This window comes from Silurus aristotelis, assembly GCF_946808225.1.
Source record: "Silurus aristotelis genome assembly, chromosome: 23".
NCBI lineage: Eukaryota > Metazoa > Chordata > Actinopteri > Siluriformes > Siluridae > Silurus > Silurus aristotelis.
Window position 1 is genome coordinate 3,585,581 of NC_139596.1, and position 18,336 is coordinate 3,603,916.

General features: G+C 38.9%; 1 pseudogene across 2 annotated transcripts; it reads right to left on the minus strand.

Moving 5' to 3' along the window:
• Positions 1-500: 500 nt before the first annotated feature.
• LOC310717973 (chemerin-like receptor 1 pseudogene) lies at positions 501-2,884 on the minus strand (annotated as a pseudogene). Of its 2 annotated transcripts, none has more exons than XR_014538261.1 (2): positions 2,637-2,884; positions 501-1,874 (listed from the first exon to the last, which is right to left on the minus strand). The product of XR_014538261.1 is annotated as a chemerin-like receptor 1 pseudogene (transcript). The 2 variants fall into 2 exon arrangements; XR_014538264.1 differs by lacking the exon at positions 2,637-2,884 and having other exon boundaries at positions 501-729; positions 768-2,033.
• Positions 2,885-18,336: the final 15,452 nt, after the last annotated feature.

An 18,336-nucleotide genomic window follows, 5' to 3' on the forward strand; every position in this document is an offset into this window, starting at 1 on the left:
GGATCATTTGTGAGCGTTCAATTTGATACTATCTGAAATGCAACCGCAATTGACACAAATATAAGATCATTCTGTCATAGTAGCAAAAGCAAAATGGTGTTTCCGATTCTAGAACATGATTTTTTTTTAACTGCTATAATCATAATAATAATAATCATAATCAAAAAACAGACACCAAGACAGACCGAATACCAAAAAAAAAAAATCTATAGCAAAACTCGATTGTCAGGAACAGAATAGGGTTTTAGAATATGTATTTAAGTTCACAACAAAAAACACAACTAAATATATAATATATAAAATATATAACTATATATATATATATATATATATATATATATATATATATATATATAACTATATATATATAACTATATAACTATATATATATATATATATATATATATATATATATATAACTATATATAACTATATATAAATATATATATATATATACACACACATATACAGGTGAAGCTCATATGACAAGGCGACAACACTTATGTCTTTGCAAAAATGTATTTAATGGGCTTTACCAAGCTGTGAATATTAGAATACTTTTTGACAGTTTCGTTTTGCACTGAAACATTATTACAAAAGCTGTTAGGATTAAAATGAGCCATTTCTTGTCAAATAAAATCTTGATTAGAAATATATTTCAGCGGCACTTCAGTTCAATTTGTACACAAGCGACAAGACTTTTGTCAGGGACTGTATCTATATCTATATCTATACATATACATATATACACACACACACACGCACACACACACACACACACACACACACACACACACACACACACACACACACACACACACACACACACACATATACATTATATATGCACACTTATTTACAGGAAATTTACACCGGTTTACTTTCTCCTGAATGAGAAAAACGTCCCACTGAGTGTATTCTGGTATTTCTCTTTAGTGGTTCTCTCAGTCTTCGACAGAAGTCCTTTCCCATGAAAGCATACAGTATTGGGTTTATGAAGCTGTTGGCGCCTGCAAGAGTGATTCCAATGCTTCGTCCGATCCGGTTGATACTGGCGCCTTCTAGATTTATTTCCAATAAGTAAAATATGTGATAAGGCATCCAACAAATAAAGAAAGCAGCTATCAGTGCTGTCATGACCTTAAATGGCTTTTTGGACCTCTCCATGCTGTTATATTTCAGTTTTCGGATGATGAGGGCATAACAGCTGACGATGATCAGAAAGGGGATTGCAAATAATAAAATGAATCGGCATAGCACAATAGCATTCTCATGCTTGTGCTTGCAAATACAGTGGTTAGATGAGTTGTTGTTTGTAATTTGATAGAAAATCGTGGCTGGCCAGCTAAGCAATGCTGAAACAATCCAGGCTGCTAGAACCAACGCACAGGCCTTGTGTATAGTGCGCTTGTTTTGTGCCCATACAGGAAAGATGACCACAATACAACGATCCACGCTGATGAGGAGGAGGACAAAGATGCTGTTGAACCAGTTAAGGTACAGGAAGAAGGGCAAAGATTTGCACATGAAGCTCCCAAAGATCCAGTCTTCTTTAACAACATAGACAATAGACAAAGGAAGGAATGCACAGTAAAGAAAGTCAGACACAGCAAGGCTGAGGTACCATACAGTGTTGATTGTTTTCTTCATCCTAAACCCTGCGATCCAGATCACCAAACCATTTCCAATGATTCCAAGAAACATAATGATCACATTGAATGTTGCCAACGATACACACATTACATCTGTGCATGTATGATTTGGAGCCACTTTTTGAGCCACTGAAGAGACAGGAGTGGAGAAGCCATTATGTCCTGTTGTTTCATATTCAGTAGAATTAGAGTCTATTACTGAATTCATGATGCTATTTGAATCTGTAAAACAGACACAAACAAAATAGCTTGGTTTGGTTAGCAGAAGCAGGCAGATGTTTTGAACAAAACATGCTCAATGAGTATTCAGAATTATTCAGGTTATGAATTCTGTGGTTTGTTAAAAAATTGCTTTGTATTTTAAACTATTAAAATGCATATGAACAATAATTATGAGGAAAAGAAAGTAGTAACTGCTTTGTTTCCATTATAATTTTAATATGTGGTAATTAGTCCTCAAACAGGAAAAAACTAATTATACACTACTGTGTAAAACCCTTCGAAAGAAGCAAAAATGTAATATGGCTCAAATAAAATAAAATCATGTGCAAGAAATTTTTACATTGAAAAGATTGGCTGCAAACCATTAATGTAGTGAGGAAAATTCATAATTTTTTTTCCCTCTGTACAATTCTTATTCTTCCTTATTCATATAAAAATTATATAAAATGTTGCATGCAGAAAGGAGGTTTTTCCCCTTTATTGTTAATGGAATTTTAACATTTTGTTTAGTTTTTTTAAACTACTATTGAAGTCCACAATAATCATTCTTTATGTGGTTTGAAATGCTCACTAGATATACATTATTAATTAATTAATGTAGCTGAAATAAAAGTGCAGCAAATACTGAAATAAAAATTGCTTCATAATATACAGCATTTATTAATACGTTCAAAACATGTGCAGCTGTGAAATGTTTGAAAGCTAACTCACTACATTTAGGCTTCGATATCTTGGTTTTATGTATTATGAGCAGAAACTCACCTTTGAGATGCCTCCTTCAGAAGTGGATTTCAGAGCTATGGGTTTCTCTTTAGAGATTAAAATTGCAGCATTAGTTCAAACTCTATTGGCGGATGCAGTGCTAAGAAAACAAACATGATTTGCTAACCACAAATCAATCTTCACTTGAAAGATCAACCTGTGGGTAGAATGTTGGCTAGCATTTTTAAAGTAGATCAAATAAAGATCAGTGAGATTATATCAAATATCAACTGACTGATGAATGTTAAAAAAAATGTAATCATATAAATATTTTAATTCATATGAAAACTCATTTAATATGTAATGCATTCTTCCGCAATGCAAGGTAAAATACAAAACACGAGTTGTGACTGTTTATCTTTGTATCTGTACTACATCGGAACCCCACGCCCCTAAATCTATTCAAAAATGTTTCATGAATGTGGTGAACTTTTTTTTTCCACCGTGGAGAATGCTGAAGTGAACACACACCACCGTCTGAAATATACATGTTCTTGTCAAAAACACTAATTTCTCAAAGTACAAATTAGGCACTATGACACAAAACTAAACTTCATTAACCTGTACACGGGACCACACGAAGTGATAAACAACAGAGAAGGAATGAAGAGGTATCTTGAAAAAATCTTAATAAGGCAGGCCACAATCTGAGACTATGCTGATGGCCTTTGCCAACAACCACCAAACTGGTAAGGTGCAGATAGTTTCTCTGGAGCTTGGAGATGGACACACATTGTCGCATGATAAGCTTTAAGCCATAAAAATCCAGGGCTTTATCCAGTTACAACAAACAGAAGACTATGGTGCATGGAAATCCATAATCCATACCAATTTTCAATTGTTCATTACCGATCAACAGAGCAGGGCAGGAATAATCCAAAGTACAAAAATCCAAAAATACACAATCCATAAATCCAGTACCGATAGGATAGCACTCAGGGCAGGATAATCAGGGGCAGGCCTGGATGGGTGATGCAGAGTCCCGTCTCCAGCTCTTCATTGAGTTGTTTCATCTGGTTGTTGGTCTCAAGCCGATCAATATCCCCAGGAGCCAACAGAACTCGCTCCAAAAGTTGTATATGAACTGGGGGCCTTGGTCTGATACAATGTTGTGTGAAAGACCATGTATACAAAAAAAAAAAAACCTCCTGGACCAGGAGCATAGCCGTCTTCTTGGCAGAAAGTACTTATTCAGATATTTTGGCAAAATGGAGTGAAAGCATATCGCAAGTAGATAATTTTCCTAGAGATTTAGATACCACTGGAGGTTTCTAATCTGTTCCAGATTTTGTTAACCCGCTATACTCTTTACTGCAACAAGAAGTGGTGCATTCCAGCCTCAGCACAAATCCCAAAGAGGAGGTCGTATAAGAAAGGGGAATTTTTTTTTTTATTTCCCACAAATTTCCTAAGAATTCACCCTCTGCCTGTTGTGGCTTGGACTGGTACAAGGTTTTAATGATAGGATTACAATAGTTATAAATTCAACATTTTACCTTCTAGGAAGAGATATGATACATAAAATAAATTGATAAAAATGATACATGCAATAAAATATGATGTGTTTAGTTTTTTTGAAACCTGTGTCTTTCCCTTCTGTTCTTATGCTCGCAACTGAGCCACAGCCTCATCGGGAATATTTATTTCTCAATAGTACAAGTCTACAGGGGGTGAAGTGAAAGGTCACATAACCGGAAGGCCAGATGGCCATTACAAGATTGAGACTGAGTACAGCTTGTGACTAGGTTCTAAAGACCTTAGACTGGGAAAACAGATTCAGAGTTTCTTGGTACTGATTAACTACTGCCGAGTCTGGATCCCTGACTGAACCCTATCAACCATTGTTTAAAATTTATGATCAAACTCTTGATGTCACCCAAATGAGGATGGGTTCCCCTTTTGAGTCTGGTTCCTCTTAAGGTTTCTTCCTCATAACATCTAAGGGAGGTTTTCCTTGCCACAGTCACCACATCTTGCTCATCAGGGATAAATGCACACCATTCACCTTGTTGACTGTTGATTTCTGTAAAGCTGCTTTGAGACAATGTCTGTTGTGAAAAGCGCTATAGAAATAAACTTGACTTGACCTGTAAGAAATTTGAGACACCAATTGGTTATAATTGACAGATTCAGTAAGTGGCCAGAAGCATTCATATGCATGACAGAGAAAGCCAAAACATTTGTAAAAAATATGAACAAGAGATCATTTCTAAGTTTGGTGATTGAAAGTGACAACAGCAAACATTTTGCTTCTAAAGCAACACAACTATTGGTCGAAATCTTAGTAATTGATTGCAATTTAAATATTTTCTATAAACCACAGTTATCTGGAATGGTACAGACAACAAACAGAACCAATATGGAAAGCATTACTATAAGCTGTATTGATGCAAGCAGAAATTGGACTGATGTTTACCCAGCAGTACTTGTAGAAATGAGAATACCCCATTTTTGAGTGAAGGTAGATGACTATGTTTTTGCCCTGGATGAAAAATGTATTCTATTATTGCTGACGTCTCACAAAATCACTCTCTGCCCACAAATAAGCAAATGCACCCTTTTGCCTCTAATAAGCAGGTCCTGATATAAAGCCTGAAACCTACCAAGATCTGGAGTTCTGACCAATTATCAGCCACAGTGGATTCACTGAAGCAGAAAAAAAGCCGCACCCTCTTGAACTGTGCACAAAATTGGTCTGTTGGCCTAAGAAGCCTACCTAAGTAAGGGCAGAAACAGCAGAGAGCCAATGGAAAGATCCTTTTTTTTTTTATAGTAAAAAGGGGGCCACCTCCAAGGTGAAGATCTAACTCACTCGACTGTTTTCTTTTGATTACCTATTTACCTGCTCTAGGTCTAAATTTCATATGTGCATGGTTGTAATTAGACTTCTAATGCTCCTTATCCATTTTGCAAGGAGATTAGACTTGGCTAGAGCATCCAGACCCACCTCAGGCATATGTGCTCCTGAATTAAAACTCAATCCTAGCAAAACAGAACTGCTGGTCATCCCAGGTGATTCATCTCCAGGTCAAGATATCTGAATAACTCTTCAAGAAATTTCCCCACTGTGGGACGAATAAAGGTATATCTTATGTTATCTTAAGACTCTCTGCTCACCCCTTCAGCCACTACTCGCAACCTTGGGGTAACTATGGACTATCAACTGTCCTTCTTCTTACATGTTGCTAATATGGCTCGTTCTTGTCAATTTCTACTCTACAACATCCGAAGGATTCGACCATTTCTGTCCACACAGTCTGCCCAGGTGCTTGTTCAGTCTCTTGTCATTTCAAGACTGGACTACTGCAACTCTCTGCTGTCAGGTCTTCCCCTGAAAGCTATTCGTCCACTGCAAATGATCCAAAATGCAGCTGCACAATTTGTGTTTAATCTGCCCAAGTTCTCCCACCCTACCCCACTGCTGTGCTCCCTTCACTGGCTTCCAGTGGCTGCATTTATCAGATTCAAAACACTGATGCTTTCCTACATGGCCAAAACTGGATCAGCACCATATTACCTCAGAGACCTCATCACTCCTCACACTGCACCACACTGTCTGAGATCCCCCAGCATTGCTCGACTCATACCACCCTCTCGCAGAATGACAATAAAGTATTAGTCTACAATAGTACTACAGAAACTTAAACCCTTAATTATTTTGATAGGGGCATGTATGCATATTTGCCTAACAAAAAGGAAGGCAGGCTCTAGCAGGACACCAAGGCTAACTGCCAGAGTAACTGTATGCATAAACTCAGTTTCACAGGGGATGCTGCCAGTCAAAGATTGTTATTGGATATGCGGACATACTATATATAATGTATACGGCACTTCAAAGCGACTGGTCTGGATTGTGTGCACTGATTCAGCTACAAAATGCTGCCTTGATCAAGGCCTGTCAAAAGTCATAATAGGCCTAAAAGGAGCTTAGGAGAAAGATCAACATACAGTTCAATATCTAGCGATAAACCCGTCCCCAAGGAACATAAGTGCAGAAAAATGTCTTGAATCCCTTTGTCAACCTGTTGGCATGGTCAATGTAATAAAAGAAGTTGAGTAAACCCAGGATTACAATCTCTTTCATTAATGCCAACACAGTTATGATGCAAGGAAGTAGAGAGGAACGTGGTTTGAGTAACTGCCCAACAAAATCATTCAGATTTAAATCAACACTGCTATGCAAAGTGGAGTATGTGCTGTTGCAGGATCCACCTGTTGTATGTGCATATCTGATAAGAATGCTGATAGACATATTGACACAATTTTTCTATTTGTCTGTCATATATTGTTTCCCCCTTTTTTCTATTTATATTATCAGTTTCACTCTTCCTATAGTGCATTAATATATTCTTTCTTTTTTTGAAGAAGAGCCATCCACGGTGGTCCAGTTTTTGATAGATTTAGATTTATTTTTTGACATATACTGCAATAATGGAGCTTTTTATGTGAATAGATTTACAGTTCTACTAAAGTACTGCAGTCACTCCAATACAGCTAAAATAGTACTAAAATTCAGCTGCAGTGTCTGAATGCTGCAAAAACAAGGAGAGGGGCCGGCAATTAAATGTGCAACATTCCTCTTGTTGTGTATTTTTCCATCTTATATTTTTAATGGGAGAGACACCAAAGGACCCACTAGAACTTAACAAGAAAGAGTAAACTACAAAAATATTCCACAAAGGAAGGCAAAGAGGCAGAGTAACCACCTATACAGGGGAGGGAGAGTAGGGCATGGCCGTTACAGGGTAACAGGTCAGGCAGCCTTTTTCTAAAAAGATTTATAAATATCTGAATAGAATCGAGCCACTTTCTGGTAGTTCTAATCAAGCCTTTCATCTGTTGCTACTAAAGTTTGTGGTTTCAATCATGGAAAGCAGAAATAAAATTTGTGCTGCCTCCAGTATGTGTAGTGTTGTACTGCCTCTTTAAGAAATTACGTTCCCGGCATTGATTGTTGTTGTGTTCATGAACAGAGAGCATGTAGTGTTGCTAAGTGAAGTATGCAGTAAACCTCCTTGTGAAGCACACGTCTCAGGTGTTGTCTCGGTCATTACAATGGCGAAGAGTGAGTAAAAGGCAAATTAATGCGAAAAAGCAACCGGAACCACAGAGAGAGGAAAAACTGATGAGTAGAAAGAAAAGTTCAAACAACAGCATCCTTTCTACGACCGGCAAAAAAATAAATAAGACACAGGGAAAGCCTGAGACACAGCATGGAGAAAAGCTAACATTGTTTGTCTTGTGAGTAAAACTACACAGAAACGATCAAAAAAGAAACTAAACCAAAACACAGAAAAGCATAAAGTGGATGTCACACACGAGTGTAAATTTCATACAGCTTCACACGCTCTCCCAACGCCTAAATAAACGCTAAAAGCTAAAGCTAAAAACGTGCTCAACAACTAAGCTACCATTATCCGATAAAAAAAAAAATGTATGCTGCTGCTGTATTACCACATTTTCCAAGATTTGACATTGACTCAGATCAAGGCTCTCTTGCAGTAAAATGGAAGAAGTGGTTATCGAGATTTGGAACATGTCTAACAGCTGCAGGTGTAACGAACAAGACCAGGCAAAGAGCGATGTTACTAAACTATGCAGGAGGACATTTTCGACACAATTCCAGAAAATTATGATTATGAAAAAGCAGCTGTTCTGACTGAATATTTCAGCCCAAGCGTAATACAGAGTATGAAGTATATGTGTTCAGACAGGCTGAACAAAAACCATGAGAAACAATCGATGCATTTTACACAAGATTAAGACAGCTTGCACCGACTTGTGAATTTGCAAATACGGACAGAGAAATAAAATCTCAGATCATACTCACATGCACATCATCTCAATTGCGAAGAAGAGCATTGAGGGAAAGTAATCTCACATTAAAACAATTGCTATACTTTGCCAGAGCCTTTGAAACTTCAGAGCAACAGGCAGCTGAAATAAAAAATGTCACACAGGCTAATAACTTTGAAAGTGTTGCAGCGATACCGAAAACAAACCTCAATAAGAGAGCACATACAAATCACCAACAGAACATACTAGACATACTAATAGACACAGGTGCTACAGTCAACCTGCTAGACAAAAACGCACACAACAAAATCAAAATGTCAACAAAACTAAAACCAACCAACAAGAAAGTACTGCCATATGGTAAACAACAACCACTTCCATTACTAGGAAAGCTAACTACAAACATCTCAGCTCATGGAAAAACCACTGAGGCAACGTTCTATGTAGTTGAAGGAGATCATGGATCTCTGCTCAGTCACAAAACGGCTATTGAACTTGGACTCATTCACATTGTCCTTTCTACGGACATAATTCAGCCTACACCTTCTGTCGCTGACCAGCTCTTGTTAAAGTACCCAAACATCACAAATGGCATAGGAAAGCTGAAAAAATTTTCAAGACAGAGCTACACATTGACGACACAGTCAAACCTGTTGCTCAACCACATCGCAGAATTCCTTTCCATGTTCGCAAGAAAGTCGAGAAAGAATTACAACTTCTGGAAGATGAAGGTATAATAGAAAAGGTAGGGGGCCCAATGCCTTGGGTCTCACCTATTGTTGCCATGCCAAAACCAAAAAATCCTGAGAAAATACGAATTTGTCTTGACATGAGATTACCAAATCAAGCTGTATTGAGAGAGAGACACATTTCTCCAACCGTTGATGACATTATTCATGGCCTAAATGGCATGGTAATGTTCTCCAAACTGGATCTCAATTCAGGATATCACCAACTCGAATTAGCACCTGAATCCAGATACATCACAACATTTTCCACACATGTCGGGTTACGAAGATACACAAGACTCATTTTTGGTATCTCATCAGCTGCTGAAGTCTTCCAAAACACCATCCAACAGGATCCCTGGAGTTCGAAATTTCAGTGACGACATTCTGGTATATGGTACCACAGCTGACGCACACAACAGATCCCTGGAAGCAGTCTTCCAACGGCTACACAAAAACAACCTGACAATCAACAAAGGCAAATGTGACTTCCACAAAACGTCCCTTGAGTTTTTCGAATACCTCTTTTCCAACAAAGGTATCGCACCTGACCCCAAAAAAATTGAGGCGATCACAGACATGCCACCCCCACAAAACCAAAGTGAGATGAGAAGTTTACTAGGTATGGCCAACTACAGTGCAAGATTCATTCCTAACTATTCTTCAACAACTCAACCTCAGAGAGCTCACAAAGAAAGACTCAAAGTGGATATGGGGAAAAGAACAAAGAGATGCACTGAAATCACTCAAACACATCCTGGTAAATGCTCCTGTAATGAGTTACTTCCATCCTGACAGAGAAACCAACGTCATTGTTGATGCTAGTCCTGTTGGCCTAGGAGGCATTAGCTCAGAGAGATAAAACCACAGATCACACCTACGTTGTCGCTTATGCTAGTAGAGCACTAACCCCAGTTGAACAAAGATATTTAAAGACAGAGAGAGAAGCCCTTGCCATCGTCTGGAACTGTGAACACTTCCATCTATATCTCTACGGTGCGGAATTTAACACGATCACAGATCACAAACCCCTTGAGCTGATCAACAACCCTAAGTCAAAACCCCCTGCAAGAATTGAGAGATGGGCACTAAGATTACAACCCTACAAATACAAGGTTATTTACAAAGCAGGAGTTGACACTGAGATACACATCAGATTCATGACAATGCAGTCCCCAAAGCCATGACACTAGAAGAAGCAAAAGCCGAAACAGCCAATGACAACCTTCTTCAATGTGTTATCAAAACTATGCAAAACGGCCAATGGCACACACTTCAAAACGTGATCAGGCAGACCTGAGGTAATTCCACAATGTAAAAGAGGAATTTACTGTTCTGGATGACAGAAGTATTCTTCTAAGAGGAGATCGTATTGTTATGCCAAAAACCTTACAGCAAAGAGCACTTGAACTTGCCCACGAAGGTCATCAAGGCCTAGTGAAGACAAAACAACTACTCAGGGAAAAAGTTTGGTTTCCGGGAATCGACAAACAAGCAGAACATTTACTTTCGGACTGTATACCATGCCAGGCATCCTCAAAGCAGATCAAACACTCACCACTTCAAATGTCTGAACTACCTGAGGGTCCATGGCAAAATGTTTCTGTGGACTTTTGCGGTCCGTTCCCATCAGGCGACTATCTTTTAGTTATCTTGGACGAATACTTCAGATTTCCTTTTGTAGAGATAACACCATCAACATCAGCAAACAAAGTCATTCCATTTCTAGACAAAGTCTTCTTTATCGCAGGGATTCCCAAAATAATGAACTCTGACAATGACCCCCCTTTCTTCAGCCAAGAAATGGCTAACTTCACTACACACCTAGGTATACACCATCGCAATATCACTCCGTACTGGCCTCAAGCCAATGGTGAAGTTGAAAGATTCATGAGAACGATAAAAAAAAGCCACGTCAACAGCTTTTGCTGAAGGAAAACCTTTGAAACAAGAATTGTACAAGTTTATGAGGAGCTACAGAGCAACCCCCCATCAGACCACTGGAATATCCCCTGCCGAATTGTTGTTCGGTAGACCTATGCACATCAAATTACCGACCCAGTACACGACGATGCACTTAGGCAAGCTGATTGCCACAAAAAGGAGAAGATGAAACAATACTCGGACAAGAACAAAAGAGTTTCAACATCTGAACTCACAACAGGAGATTCTGTACTCGTTCATGAAAAGACAAAAGGAAAACTCAAAACACCATATAATCCAAAACCTTATGAAGTGATAAAAATAAAAGGCACACTGATAACAGCACAAAGAGTACAACACATCATTACAAGAAACACCTAACACTTTAAACCCCTGAAACGGAGAGTACATGTAACACTCAGTGATCCCTCTGATGATGAAATGGATGAACTTAACTATGGAGACAGATCTCAAGAACAAAGACAACAACCGAATGTTCCTGATAATCCTGTGCAACGAGAACGACATTATCCTAGAAGAGAGAACAGGAAAAGACCTTGAAAGCTAATGGATTACACTTGATGAACTAAGATTAAAGCACTATTAGGAACAGTTTTAGCACAAAAAAAAAAAAAAAAGTTAATATATTCTAAGTTTTCTAGTCACAGTAAGTTAATGTGTCTACAATGCTGAATCTACTATAATTTTATTGAGGATTTAAGCGAACACAAATTTTGAGAAAATGCATTCCAAGTTCTCTCGAGTCTCATCAATAATGAACATGCCTAGGATATTGTTATTGTTGTCATGTTTTGACTTCTTTCTTCTAAAACAAAGGGAGGGATGTAGTTTTGTACTGCCTCTTTAAGAAATTACGTTCCCGGCATTGATTGTTGTTGTGTTCATGAACAGAGAGGTGTGTCAATAAAGAATCAATAAAGAAGCTAATTCGTACCCAGTATTTGTCAAATCATGGATATGATCAGATTTGCTGTATATGTGCTTATTTAAGCACAATTCTTCTGCATGCTCACACCAATCAGTTATGTGAGTATACATTTGACAGTCACTTTTGGATATTGGATACTGCACAAACTCTGTTTCGGACGTCATTTTCACTTTTATCCCGACCGGAACTGTAAACAGAGACAAGAAAAACACGGCAGGTTTAAGCTAAGGCTAAACCCACATTGACCAGCGCTTCCTAGTATTTTTCTCGCCAGTGGGACCGAACCGCTGGCAAACAAACTGGATGAGCTCAGGATTTGGACCCTCACACACAGACTGAATACGGACTGGAATATTATGTTCTTCTCGGAAACTTGGCTCAACATCGACATCCCAAACAACGTGCTGGAGCTCAAGGGGCGCACCATTTTCAGGACTGATAGAGAAGCAGCATGCATGGGTAAGAACAAAGAAGGAGGCTTATGCATTTATGTAAACAAAAAAATTGGTGCAATTATATCTGTCACTGTTTCTTCTCACCGCTCTGCTGATCTTGAATACCTTATCATTAAGTGCAGATCATTTTAACATGTGAATTTGCATGCATTGATGTGATTGCAGTGTATGTTCCCCCGCCTGCTAAGGCTAGAACAGCCGTGAGAAAAGTATAGCTCTGCTATCAACAAACTGCATACAGTGCGTCCTGATGGAGCCTTAATCGTCACTGGGGATTTTAATTACTGCATTTTAAGATCTATTCTGTCAAGATTCCAACAGCATGACTTCTGTTTCGCTAGGGACCACAAAACCCTGGATCATGTATATGCAAGTGTGGCTGATCCTTACAGTGTCACACCCCTCCCCCACATTATCCCATTGTTCTTGCTGCCCAAGTACTTTCCAGTCATCAAGTGTGTGAAACCCACAATCAGGACTGTTAAAGTCTGTCTGGATGGGGCTGAAACCACTCTCTCAATCTGCAGTTCTCACATACAGACTGGAGTGAATTTGCTGCACAGGCCACCACTGGTTTGGACCCCAACATCAGCACCTACACCAACTCTGTTCTTGATCACATTAACAGGACATGGTTTTCCCCAATCAGGGCCCTGAATAAACCGGGAGGTCCATGTTCTGCTCAAAGTATGCAACACAACCTCAAAGTATGCAACACAGCCTTCATGTCTGGAGACCAGGAGGCCTACAGCATCACCAGAGCCAATCTGAGGAGGGGAATATGCAAAGCCAAACACGAATACAAACTGTTTATTGAGGAGCGTTCAACACTGCTGACCCCCCAACGCATGTGGCAAGGAACTTAGGCTATCACTAACCTCAAACCACTCAGCGGGGCACCTTCAACCAGTTCTGCCTCACTCTTCTACACTCAATTTGAAAAGGGGGAACATAGAGCCCATGCTTAAAACAGAGCTATTACTGGGTGAGCATCCACTCACACATTCCACCTCTGAAGTGTGTGCTACCCTGAGCAGGGTGAATGCACGGAATGACACAGACACCACAGATGACACCACTGTGGTAGGCCTGTTTAGAGGTAACGATGAGACGGCTTATAGGGAGGAGATCCAGCACCTAATAGCATGGTGTGAGGACAATATCTGGGAACTCAAAACCAAGAAGACGAAGGAGGTCAATGTGGATTTTATATGACCTGGCAATCCCACTCACGCTTCCATTTACATCAATGGAGCGTCTACCCAGCTTTAAGTTTCTTGGAGTCCACATCTCGGAGGATCTGAACTGTCTCTGAACTCTTCTATCCTGATCAGAAAGGCACAATGGTCGCTTTATTTTCTGAGGACACTTAAAAAGGCCCATCTGTGCTACAGGATATTGGAGAACTTCACTGGAGCATCTTCACTGAATGCATCTCATTGTCTCAATCGCTAAGGGCCATAGGGCATTATCAAATACTATAGACTATTCACCCTTGTCCTATGGGCAGACACTACAGTAAACAGACTGAACATAGCTTTTTCCCCTGTGGCTTTTACTTTACTGTACAGCTGATCATCATAAATGGTAACAACACACTACTGCATTGTGACTTTCTGTTTTTGAACTGCTTTATCCACTATGCATCTTTGCCCCATCAACAACTTATGTTTATCATTGCACTACTGCAGGGGTCTCCAATCTTTTCCAGAAAGGGCCGGTGTGGGTGCAGGTTTTTATTCCAACCAAGCGAGTCCACACCAAATTCTACCTGTTCAAATATAACGATCGTCATTGTAAATGACTATCAGGTGTGACCATTGATTGGTTGGAATGAAAACCTGCACCCACACTGGCCCTTTCTGGAAAAGATTGGAGACCCCTGCACTACTGTATATTTCACCCATATGTATACTGTATATACTGTATCATACATATATTCATACTTGTACATATCTATATCATGCCATTTGAGCATGTTATCTTCTGACATAAAAGACATATCTCCTCACAAAATTGAGTACACCCCTCGCATTTCATCAACCATTTTAGTATATCTTCTCAATGGACAATACCATAGAAATGAAACTTGGATATATTTTAGATCAGTCAATGTGCAGCTTGTATAGTAGTTTAAATCTATTGTCCTCTGGCAATAACTTAACATACAGCGAGTTTTATCAAAATAGCTGGCAACAGAAGTGAGTACACCCTAAGTGATAACATCTGTAAGTTGTTTAACATTGAACAGCCACATATCCTATTCATCATGTTCATGTTTTTGTCTGCTTGACAGTACCCTACAAATTTGTGTTTCTTGTATTAAGCAGTTAAAAATTTGGAGTTGTGAGTACAATTTTCTCAAACTGACCACTGGATGTTCAACATGGTACCCCATGGCAAAGACTCTCTAAGGATTTGAGAACTTGAAATGTTGCTCTCCACAAAGATATGGATGTCTTCACTGACATCTTCAGTATCACCCTGAGCAGAGCTGTTGTTCCTACATGCCTCAACACAATGACCATCAGCCCCATGCTAAAGTCTAAAAGGAAAGAAGTCTAAAGTCTCCTTCCTCAATGACTATTGTTCCATCGCACTTTCACCCATTATAATAAAGTGCTTCGAGAGGCTCATCATGAGGCACACCAAGACCCAGCTACAACCCTCACTAGACCCCATGCAGTTTGCTGCAATTCTTCACTGAACATTGATGGCACCGCTGTGAAAATGTGGAAAGTGAGGACAGCTAAGAAGATCATTCCCTCTCTTCCCTCTATCACGGACATTTACACCACATGCTGCATCTGGAAAGCCAACAGCGTTGTGGACGATCAAACACACCCCTCACACACACTTTTCACTCTCCTACCATTCAGAAAAGAGGCTCCAAAGCATTCGGCCCTCACAACCCGACTGTGTGACAGTTTCTTTATTTGAGCTTTATTTAAGTTTCTTTATTTTTGTATGTGCTTACAAATACACTCTTGTTTATAGTTCTCTTATTTTGCAAATTTGTACTGTATAATGTTATACAGTAAGTATACTGGTTGGGGCTATTTTGCTACAAGATGCTCTCAATGACATTGCCTGGGACATGTTTTGGGCTAGTTCTGATGACATCAATAAGTTTTATGAATGTAGTGATCAAAATTGTTAACATGCTGGCTGAAGAAGCAGCACATACCGCATCTATCAAGACTTTTCCCAATCAGAAACCATGCAAGCAAGCAGGCATGCCCACGATCCTTTCGGGCAAGTAATTACTGTTTCGAACAGAGGAGGTTTGGAAGGCCCTGAAGCGAGTGAACATCAGAAGAGCAGCTGGCAATAATAGTTTTCCAGGTCATGTTTGGACATCCTGTGCTTATCAGCTTGCCGTTGGTTTACTTGCATCTTCAACTAATCACTTGCAACATCTGTAGTCCCCTCTTGTGTTGAAGAAGCTTTAATTATCCCTGCGCCAATAAATAAGAAACCCACCTGCTTGAATGACTATCGGCCCATTGCCCTCTTCAGTTTGCCTATCGTCCTAATTGGTGTACTGAGGATGCCATTTCTCATCCTGCACTATAGGCAATTATGTGAGGCTGCTATTTAATGGCTATAGCTCAGCCTTTAATACCATTGTTCCAGGCAATGATTTCGCTGTCTGATGGCCAAATCTGAAAATCTTAAGAGGAAAATCTTCCCACAAGCTATTAGACGATCCTATAAGCCTCTTATGCTCAGTTCTCTCCTAAAACCATACTCATGTTAATATTGCATTTGCACACAACACCTTATATTGTCACTGTTACTGTTTTTTGGTTTGTTATCTTCATACCATTTTGTACTTCCCTTTTGCACGTCTAAATATATTTTGACTATTTTAACTACCACTTTGTCTTTATTTGATGTATTTTCTCATATCTTTTCTTCTTTTCTTTTCTTTTCTCATATTTTATATTTATTGTCTCTTTTACCTAAAGCACAAATATCTGAGCAGACAATCAGGTTTACATTTCACTGCAGGTTGTATTCTGTATATAACTTTGTTTGTTACTAAAAAAAATCATTACATTTCTCATTCTTTTTTGTTCATATGAAATTATATGAAATACATTATGCAGAAAAAGAATCTCCCCTTTATTGTTGCTGGAATAATACCATTTTGCGTTTCATTACTATAAATGTCTAAAATATACAGGCTTTATCTTTTTTTAGCTGGTTTATATAAATATCAAAACTATTTACTCAGTTGAATGAGGAGGATGAAAAAAGCAGAGCAGTGATTGCTGAAATAACAAATGGACTAATAGCATTGAGCATTTGATACTACTTTCAAACCACCTGCAGCTTTGAAATGTCTTAAAACATGTCTTGTTATATTCTTTAACAATCAGGCTTTCATTGATATCTCAAGTTTAAGTATCATGCCTTCTTCAGAACTGGATTTTCAAGCTATTGGTTTTGCTCTTTGTGGTGTGGGGCATGTTTCTTATTAGATAATTATTGTAGTTTATCAGATTAAACTGGAAAATGCAATTCCGAGAAAACCAACATGAGTTGCTGACCACACATCAGTCTGCATTCACTTAAAAGAGAAACATGTAGAACAGTACTGTTTTTTAAAGCAGAACTAAGATATAATCCGTCAGATCAGATCAAATAACCACTGATTGATGAATGTTAAAGAACTATTTTAGACTTTAATTCATACCAAATCTCATATAATATGTAAAGATAAACCATGTAGGACATTTGAATGTATTATGTACTCTGTATTGCAAAGAACATTCATATATAATGCAAAGGATAATAAAAAACATTAGTTGTGACTGTGTATCTCTGCCTATTTACTACCTATCATCACCATGCTCTGAATGTACCTTAAAAGTTGTATGACTGTGACAGAGGAAGAGGATGATCAGTAGTTGGTCTGAAAACAAAACCAAACTGAGATTCTCTATTATCAGATTGAGTGGGGGTTCATAATTACTCAGGCAAAAAAGGTCCTTCAGTAAAAGTAGTTGAGGGAAGTGAAGTAAAAGTCTCCCAGGCTGACATTTTAAGTGCGAAATGGAGAAAATGGAAGATGCAGGATACAGTAGACAAGGTTGTGTCACAGCTTTATCACAAGGCAATACAGTATGTCTGAATCCAGGGCAAGGACAGGCACCAATAAACTAAGTGGAGGCAAGAGCTGCGGTTGAGAAACTCTTTTCCCACAGCATTAGTCACTGGTAAAGCATGTACACTGATTGAAATATGTTAATATGTCTGTGCAATGTTAGCTTTTAGCTTTAAGTAACTGTGCCAGTGGCTGCCTTAGTGACTACAGTGTAAAATAATTTGTGGTTCTGGTTGGTTTAGACATGTTGGAAAGGCTGTAGGATGAGTAGGGCCAATTATTCTTACCTTCCCTACTTAAGAATTATCCCCATATTAACCAGCCCAAAGCAACTCTACAAAATGAAATACATTGCGAATATGAATGTTAACATCATAAATTAATTTCTATTCTAATATCCCCTAATAAACAAACTAGCAGTAGATGAGGCTTTGAAGAACTCAATGAGATAATCGGAAGTAATTATACAATTCCAAAAATGTTAATGTTAAGTAAAGCTGGCTCAAGCTAAATTTCCTAAAAGTTACTCTACAAAGGTAATTGTCTTTCGTCCCCTTCTGGGACAAGATGGCCCCCACCCCCCCCTCGTTTCAGTGATGAATTGGCATGACGGCTCGGGCAGGGCCAGCACAGGGGCAGATGTGAAGAGTCCTTGAGTCTCTATAACGCCCATTCAGCATCGGAATTCCATGAGAATGCCCGGTGTGTGGAGGTAAGTTGTTGGAGAGGTTGAACT